Below are 10,430 nucleotides of genomic sequence, written 5' to 3'. Positions count from 1 at the left end.
GTATATTTCAGTGTTCCGGTAATTGGTGTCGGTTCGGACAATTAAGGAGATTAGAACCATACTTAAGACAACTAGATAACCTATAAACACAAATAATTAGTAATTGTCAATTAGTTAAGTATAAATAAGAAAAACAGAACATAAGAAGTTAAACGAGCCGAGAGATACAATGATGGGTGACCTTCTCGGGAACGACTGCAAAGTCGATTTAAACTCAAATTTCAAACCGTAAAATGTGACACCGCGGTCCTTAGGACCATTACGAACACAGTGAAAAAGAGAAAATCACGAAAAAGAACTATTAAGCCAGTCAAATAATTAGGTAAGAGAGCCGGAAGAAATGTTGAATTATTTGCAAACCGGGTTGAACCGGCGAGAGGCAATTTGATCAATTGACCTCGAGAGTTGACTCCTGACCTAACTGTCAAATAAAATCAGAGAAAGGAAAATTTCAGAATCGAGAATTAAATTAAAGAACTAATAGAAAAATAAATAGAAAAAAAAAAGAAAATGAAAAAGTTAAAAAGGTGATGACATCATGCATGACATCATGCATGATGCTATAAAAATAATAATTAATATATTTAATTAATTAGATTTTTGGTCTTCCTACAGACAAAAAAACAAAAAGAAAATAAAGAAAAAAAAAAGGATCAAATGTCTTCTTCCTTATCAAGTTGTCGTCCACTCACCCTCACTCCTCCATGAATGGTCCTCCATTAAAGCTTGCTCTCAAGCTTACAATCCTTCATTAAACCTCAATAGCTCCTATAGAAACCTCATTAGAACTTGTTTTAGCCACTTGAGAAGAAGCTTGGTCATCAAAGAAAGAAGAAAAGAAGAGGGAAATTAGAGAATTCAAATTCAAGTGAGGTAAGCACATTAATTTGAAAGTTTGAGATTTAGTAGTTGTATTTATAGTTTGATTAACTTGTAAATAAACATAAAATGAAAAGAAAATTTTGCAGAGGGACTATGAATGATTTTCGGCCAGCTTGGGTATGAGGGTATCGTTGCATGGTTTGATGGATTGGAAGGAGTATATGAACCTTAATTAGATGAATGATTAAAATTAAAAGCTTTGAAATTAGTTAAATACAACAAGTTAGTAAGTTAGGGTTTTGGGACACTTAGGGTTAAAGACAAAAATGTGAAAAACTTGTAAATGGTGTCTTTGACTTAATGTGAAGTGAGAAATGGTCATTTGTGACCTAATTAAGTGTGTTAGAAGTGTTTGAATCAAAGCCAAATTCGGATTGAGTATGGTCATGCTGCTGGCAGCATGAACAAATTTCCTTTGAGGGACCAAAAATGAAATTTTACAAGTCCAATTGGTATGAGGCCAATTAGGAATGAAAATAGACACTAAATGACACAATTTTCAGTTAGGAAGCATGCCCAAAAAGTGACCAAAACCTAGTGAACAAATTGACCAAAATTAGAAAATTGCAGGCTGCCCTGAACAAACTGACCAAATGAACAGTGTTTGTTCATTTGGTCATAACTTGATCTAGGAAGGTCTAAATGACCTGAAATTTTACCAGTGGTTAGATGAGATATAGACCTAAAACTTTCATGAAGAACACAAACCAAAATTATGTCATTAACCAAGTCATTTGGCCACCCCAATTGGTGACCCAAAACTACCAGCACAAAAAAATTGCCCAGAATTCTTAGTTGAATCCAATCCGGCAGCCATGGTTCAAATGGCTATAACTTGAGCTACAAAACTCCAATTGGTGTGATTCAAAAAGGAGAATAAACCTAAGACATTAGGAAACATTTTCTATGAAGAAAGTTTTGCCAAATTCTAACAGTAAAGATCAATGGAACAGTACAACCTAAGGCACCAAAATTGAAAATTGGCAATTTTGCCTAAAAGACTCAAGTTTTGAGAAAATGACCAAAACCAACAAGTTTGATGATCAAAATGTGGTATGTGGGTAAAGTTGGAGTTCCCATACCTATTAAGCCTTAGAAAGTCAACAATTTGACTTGAATAGTGTAGTGAATAGTAACCCGAAACACAAAAATTATAAAACGTTGAGTTTAGCACATTAGAGCTAGGTAAAAGTGAAGTTAAATTTATTTTTGGATTTATGCTAAGTTATGGTACTGAAACACTGTGAAACTATGTGTTTCAGCTGAAAAAGACTTGGAAGGTCTGAGAGATTGAGTCAAGGCCTAGAGGCGACTCACGTCAGGTCTGTGCACAATAATTATTGTTTAAATATTTTATTCTTGAAAATTGACTTCTGTGATTAATTATCTATTGTGTTGCCATTTTATGATCGCAAATATGACTTTGGAAATTGATCAGATTTCTCACAAATTATTTGATTAAATTGTTTTGAATTGATTTTGTGTTCACACTTAGCAAGACAGTGCCTTATTATTCCTCCTCCATTTATGGGGTGAGATCGATTATTTCTCCTCCCTCTCTGGTTTACCAGTTGAGGTTATAGATCGGATGAGTACTCATTAGCTAGCTAGCCACCTCTCTCATTAATTTCGATTAGTGGGGTTGTAGATTGCTTTGTCATGGTGTACAACACGGCATTGATCGGAAATTTGGTGTCATGGCTTAAGTTGTGTATGAATTGGCAATACTATGTTTATTCAATTATTTAACTCAAAAAATTTTGTTATAATGAGCTTTGATAAATTGTGAAATTTAATTGTGCAACATTTAAATTGTGTTTTATCAATGAATGATTTATGTATTGTATTTCAAATTATTATTGTGCACCACTGAGTATTTTTATACTCAGCGATAGCTTATTTTGCTATCGCAGATAAGAGCAAGGAGAAGGTAGCAGAGTGAGCTGCTACTGATATTGAGGGCTACCTTGATATTTTTGTACAGGTATTGTTTTATACCCTTGTAGTTAATTTTAATGTAAATATGGTAATGTTTTATGTATCAATGTAAAGTTGGGCAGTTGTATAATAAATTGTAATAATATTATTTTTGGAATTTCTTTTTTGTAATTTAAGATTTGTATTTGTGAATTTCATACTTTATGCATTGTGAATGAAGTTATGCACTATTTGGAGATGATAAACTTTGATTGGATTGTGGAATTATTTTGAAGTGGATTGAATTGAGTTGACTTGAGATTTATTTGAAGGTTAGGAGTTGTGGAAAATTTATTGGAAGTGTTTTTCGCAGGTTTTTGAAGAACTATTTTCTCAAAATACAAACGGAACTCTGTCAAAATTTTTATAAAATTTATGGAAAAATTAAAATGGACAAAAATTTTTACTAGTTTATAAGCTTTGAATAAATGATTTGAATTCCTACCAAAATGCTCACCACTTTCAAAATGCAAGAAAATAGTTTTAAAATCCCTTGTAGGTGAAGTTCAGTAGTTCATTAGGTATTCTACGGGAACATGTCATACCTTACAGAGGGGTAAGGTGTGACAACAACTGCTCAAGACCAAGTACAATATATACATACAGTGCACATACATTACAACAAAATTTCAAAAATATGGTATACTCAATATACCTAGCAGAATCCCAAAATGTAGCACAAGTAGCCTACTCTGCTGCTCTGTCTATCTGTCTACTTGCGACAGCAATGAAAAAGCTATCGCTGAGTAAAATTTACTCAGTGATGCACAATAATAATTTAAAATGTGGTATATAAAACTTTTATTAACAATTTATAATTCAAACAATTCATAATTTTTCAAAGCTCACACAACACAAATGTGATCAAACATTTGAATAACACAGTGTTACCAATCAATAACACAATTTAGGTCATGACACAAACTTTTCCAAATATGTCGTATTGTACACCACGACAAGGCATATTCACCCCACTAATCGAAATCAATAAGGGAGGTGGCTAGCTAGCTAATGAGAACTCATCCATACTCACCTCAGACTGACAAGTCAAAGAGGGAGGAATATAGTCATAATCACCCCATAAATGGAGGAGGAACTTAGTAATATTGTCATGCCAAGTGTGAATCAAAACAATTCCAAATCACAATATTTCATACAAACCACAAATCGCATTTTATCTCAAAATTTTTATTTGCAAAGTAGGCAACACAATAATTTCCAAATAATATTTCCAAAGCCAAAACAATAAAAAATTATTCATAACTCATTTCTCCAAATAAATTTTCTGGTAAAAGCAGTGAATATAAAAAGTATTGTGCACAGACCTAATTTGAGTCACCCCAAGGCCTTGACTCAATGTTCCTTATGCTTTTCAATATCCTTTTCAACTGAAACACACAATTTAAAGTGTTTCAGTACTCAGTTAAATTGTTTCTAACTATAAAATTCAATATCTAAATTTTTCTTGGTACTATTCCTTCAATTCATTTCATTAGTCAACCTATAATATTGACCATTAATACACACTAGGTGAATAAATTTTAATGTTACCAATATGTCACATTTTGCATTTCAATATGCTACCAATATAGTGCAATTTATCATTTTTACAAGTTGGCATTCATTGCCAAATTATTTCAAGCATCAATCTAGCTTAAAGTCCTAATTTTTCTTGGTTTTCAGCTTCTGGTTAAAGAAGAAAAATTGTAGCTCTATGTCTTATTACACCCGGGGCAGAATTTCAGGTCATTATGAGTTGCATAGACCAAGATATGGTCAATTTACTAAAGCTGGACAGATTGCACCTTTAGTGCAAAATTTGGTCAATTTTAGGTCACATTTAGTTCTGGCAGTTTTGGTACCCGAACTTGTGCAAGCTATTTGACTTGGTTCTGGCCATTTTTGGGCTTTGGTGTCTTCATAAGAATTGTAGCTCTATATCTAAGCTATCCATGGTAAAAATTTCAGATCAATTGGACCTGTTTTGAGTGATTTATGGTCATCCTAATGACTACTATTTTATGGTAAAAAAATCTAGGTTTACAAGGTTGCCATTCCTGATTTGGTCATTTTTAAGGTAAGTTTCAATGCAGAATTTTGGCAACATTTCTCCATGAAAGTTGGCCTATTTGGTGTCTAGTTTCAACTCCCATTAGCCTCATTCCAATTGGGTTCATAGTTTTGCACTTATGACCAAATTTAGGTGCTGCCAACATACACAACCTGCATTTGAAGATCACACTTCCAATTTTGACAATCCTCCTCCTTCCAATACTTCAATATTCAATCAATAGCACTTCTATATATATTGTACACAATTCCAGCAAACATTTTGGGCAGAACACTCAAGTACTCAATGCACACAATACACCATTCAAGTTCAACATTCACTTCCACAAAAATTCAACATATCTCAATATCAATATTACACATACACTTCCATATACTCATACCTCAATATCAATTACACATGCTGCCCACAATTTAATACTATCATATTTCATTAATAAACTTCATATTCACACACACAAATTCATGATATTATGGGCTGCCAAACATGATAGTTTGCCAAAGCATCAAGGTCCCATTTCAAACCCTTAATTCAAGCACTAACATGCAGATACTTGAATATTAACCTACTACAACTTCCATTTGAGTTAATCAACCTTAATTCCCATCCATTAAATATAGAATAAGTCACCAAACATGCATTTTCATGGCTGCCAAAACTAAGGTTCACCAATACTCAATCATTTCCTCAATTTTTCTTAGCAATTCAACTTACCCAAAGCTCAACACAAGGATTAGTGAAGGAAATTGGAAAGATTAAGCACTAACCCCAACTTAAGCTTCACAAAACTTCATCAAATCCTCTCCTTCTTGCTACCTATCTCTTTCCCATGTTGTGTAGACAAACTTTAGTAAAGAAATCAAGTGGAAAAAGGGGCTCACTTCATGGTTGCATGGAGGTCCATTCATTCGGCCATGGAGTTTCTTCAATTGAGGCTCACGGCTGGTTTTTTCCTAAGGTAGAAGATGAATGTTTGTGCTGTCCCAAGTGGTTTTACAGGTGTCCAAGGATTGAGTTAGTGGAGCACTAACTTATAATTAAATGTTTAATTATTTCAAGTTCCATTATTTACACATTTATCTCCCCTTTTTCACTATTTACATAATGTTTCACAATTTAACTTTTCATGACATTTTCAAAGTATAATACCACTTATTTTTAATGGACATTGAGGTCAAAAGTCAACTCTAAGTGTCAAATGACCACAATGCCCCTATTCTGGTTGTATTCCTAATTTTTCGGTAACACCGATTTTTGTCAGTTTGTCAATTTCTCGTTTTTCTTTGTACTAATTACTTAATTTTTTTTTGACATTTCTAATGTCATTTATACTTCAATAGATTTTTATTTAAGTCTTGAAAATATTTTCCAGGGTTCCCCGAGGTCCAGGGCTAGTCAACGGTCCATGCCGCAACTTCCCGGTGATGTCACCCATCGCTACGGTTTTTGGCTCGTTTAACTTGGTTACATTTCCTTGCTATTATTTTTTCTTTTTTTTTTCTTGTATTTCATTATTTTATGTCTCCTCACTAACATTTAAATGTAGTTCTAGGCCTCCTAGCTGTCCGGACAGACACTGGTCACCGGAACAGTAGAACGCACTACCGAACATAGGGGTGTCACATAAGGAACCCCGGTCTCACCAGAAATCCAAACACATAAAAAGGCGCTACCACATTATCAGGGAACTAGTTGGGCGAGGCGATGTAGCCATGTAGAAAATAGCATCAGCTGAAAATCCAGCTGATCCATTCATTAAGCCCATGTCACAGACTCAGCTAGACCGACATCTTGAGAAGATGGGTCTAAGATATTGTAATGAATGGCTCTAGTGCTAGTGGGAGATTGTTAGTAGTATGCCCTAGAGCATATCATTTAGTATATATCTTGTACATGTTTTATTAATAAAAGGCATTTTCACTTTTCTGTTTACATAATATATTTATGTGTAATAGAAAAGGTCCATTGATATTTTGTTAGAAATTCTATTCTTAAGTTGTTAAGAATATGAGTGACAATATTTCTAGCACAAAGTATCATAAATAGGTTCACAATCGAGGATACTTCACAATAAGGACATGACTTATCCAGAAAGATTGTATTCATGTTTGTTCCCTAGTTATTTATATGAGATATAAATAAGATGGAATGGTGAGTCTCATGCCATATAACAAACATGATAGGCACTTATACATGATAAGTAGGCCGAACCTGTAACACCCCTAAGTTCGGTAGTGCGTTCTATTATTCTGATGACCAGTGTTGTCCAGACAGCTAGGATGCCTAGAACTACACTTAGATATGAATGAGGAGACATAAAATAATGAAATACAAGAAAAGAAAATACAAGAAAAATAAAGAAAAAATAATAGCAATGAAATATAACCAAGCTAAACGAGCCGAGAACCCTAGCGATGGGTGACCGCACTGGGAAGTCGCGGCATGGATCGTTGACTAGCCCTGGACCGTGGGGAACTCTGGAAAATATTTTTAAGACTTAAATAAATCTCTATTGAAGTATAAATACCATTAGAAATATCAAAGATAAATTAATTAGTTAATTAGTACAAAGAAAAGTGAGAAATCGAAAAACGGACAAAACTCGGTGTTAGCAAAAAATCGGGAATGCAACCTGAACAGTGGCATTGTGGTCATTTGACACCCCGAGTTGTCGTTTGACCTAAATTTCCATTAAAAATACATGATATTACACTTGGAAAATATCATGAAAAATTAAATTGGTGGCACCTAATTCAATTAGCAAAAAAATTAGAAGCTTAATATGGGAATATGGAAAGTTTAACATTTATTTATTATTAAACTATGTTAGTGGACCATTATACAACATATTATATCATAAGTGGACAGAAATATCCACTAACAATATGCAATCCATCTTCTTCACTTGAAAAGTTCAATTAGCCGAATGAAAGCTCTCAAAACCTCTCCCATGGCTGCCCATCTTTAAACCATTAAAACTCCATGATCAAGCCATCTTTTCCCACACTTGTCTTCATTAAAGTTTATCCTCACCTTGCAAGGAAGAGTTTGATAGCAATTTTAAGAAGTTTTGGTGAGGTTTTGAAGAATTTCCAAAGTGGTAAGTTTGTGTTTTTTATTATTATTTCATTAAAGTTTGTAAGGATGTTATGGGTACTTGAATTGTGGAGAGATTTTTGAGGTTTGATGTTTAAAGGGAGATGTGTACTTTTGGCAGCCATGGAAACTCCTTGAGGACAGTTTATTCTTGCTTGTAAATGGTAGATTAAAGGGTTGATTAAATGTTTATGTGTGTAGGAAATTATTTGGGTGATGTATACTTAGTATATGTGAATGTGTACTTGAATTTGGAAGCTTGGAAATTAATGGAGAGAGGTGTATGAATCGGCAACTTGAATTGGTGAACCATAAAAATGTTATTTCATGAGTGGTTTATGGAATATTAATGTTTAACTATGGTACTTGTTATGGCAGCTTGTGTATATGTATGATGGTGTGAGGTTGGACATGTAAATGAGCTAGGTTAGGTAATTGAATTATTGTAATTTGAGTTTGAAAAATTTTGTACTATATGGTGCAATTGAGTGTGATTGTAAGCTGCCAAAATGACCAACAATATGTTGTGAATTGTTTTTAGGTTATGGTACAAACCAGAATTGGCATGAATGTATAGTTTGGTAAGTGTTAAAAGTGTCCTTTGATGAGAAATGAACAAAATGCAATAGGGCAGTTTATGTTTTGGGCCTAGAACCTTAAGTGTGTGGCTCCAATTGGTATGAGACCAATTGGAGGTAAAACTAGGCACAAAATATGCCAACTTTCATGAAGGAAGCTTACCAAAATTCTACTTGTAAGGTAACTTGAAAAGTGACCAAATCCGGATTAGTGCAATTAAGGCCTGAAAATTGACCATTTGGGCAACAGTTAGTTTTTTGGCCATAACTCACTCAAAATAGGTCCCATTGACCTGAAATTTTTACCATGAATAGTTAAGACCTATATCTACAAGTCTTATGAAAACACCAAAGCCCAGAAATGTCCATAAGCAAGTCAAAAAGCTTGCACAAATTCGGGTCTAAAAACTGGCCGAACCTAAATTGACCTAAAAATGACCTAAAGTGACCAATTTGATGCATTTTGACCAGCAATAGTAAAATGATCATAACTTGGTCTAGTAAACTCAGAATGGCCTGAAATTTTGCCCCGCATGCAATAAGACATAGATCTACAAGTTTGTAGTTTTGACCGAAACCAAAAACTGAGGGAACTAGGTCATTCGGCTAGGTCAAACTAGTATCCCGGTATCTAGTAAATTGCAATAAAACGCAATATACATGGAAATGAATTGGGTAACATGTACCGACCCTAAAAGGCTACAAATGTGATATATTAGTAACATTAAAAGCTAATTTACCTAGAATGCACTGAGGGTTGACATATTAGGTTGACTAAGCAAATAATAAAATTCAGTGAATTAATTATCAAGCATTATCGTTAGAGACAGTTTAAATGAGTATTGAAACACTTCAAATTGTGTTTCTCAGTTAGCAAAGACTCAGGGAAAGGGAAGGAAACACTGAGTCAAGGCCAGGAGATAGTTATCAGAGGTTTGTGCACAACAGTTATTTTTTTTGAATTTTTCAATTGAAATAAATTATGACTACTTGTATATTATTGTTTTCAAATATGGAAATGTGTTTGAATGGATACTTATTGCTTGAAAAGCATTGTAAATGGTTTGAAATTGTGAAAAATTATTTGAATGATATCTAATGGATACTTATTGATTGAAAAGCATTGTAAATGGTTTGAAACCACAGCTATCATGTATATTTATTGTATTTCTTGCTAGCTTGTCTAGTGGGATGAATTGAATTTCCTCTCTGGCTGAAGTGTTGAGGTGTGTGCCTGTTGAGGACGAATAGAATGAGTGCTCCTATTTTTACTAGCTTGCTATGTTATACCTCATTAGCCATCGGCTTTTGGGACGAATTGAATACCTCATTAGCCATCAGCTCTTGGGACGAATGGAACTTTAGAACATTATTAAGCTGTGTGTGATTTATTGAGATTCATTGTGATATTGTGAAATGGACTTTAAATTCTTATTGACATCCACTGTCTTTTGAATTTAACCATGTTTTGATTATTGAGATTTATTGTGATATTGTAAAATGGAGTTTAAATTCTTTATGACATTTATTGTCTTGAATTTAACTATGGTTTAAGTATTTTTTTTATCTCAGCCTTTGAAAAATTATTGTGGATTTGAGTTGAGAAACATATTGTGTTGAATTGTGTTAGAGTTTGAGATTGAAAAATATATTTGTAGTGCTTTTTACAAGTTTTTGAAGAACTGTTTTATACAAAATACAGAGGACACTCCGCTAAAATCTTTACAAAAATTACCACTAATTCAAATGTATTAGCTATTTCACTTCAGTTCAAAAAAATTTTTTAACACCTGTAAATAGTGCTCACCACTGTAAAAAGAAGTAAG

The sequence above is a fragment of the Hevea brasiliensis genome, chromosome 2 (genome assembly GCF_030052815.1).
Source record: "Hevea brasiliensis isolate MT/VB/25A 57/8 chromosome 2, ASM3005281v1, whole genome shotgun sequence".
NCBI classification, from domain to species: domain Eukaryota; kingdom Viridiplantae; phylum Streptophyta; class Magnoliopsida; order Malpighiales; family Euphorbiaceae; genus Hevea; species Hevea brasiliensis.
Note: the sequence above shows the minus strand (reverse complement) of the source record.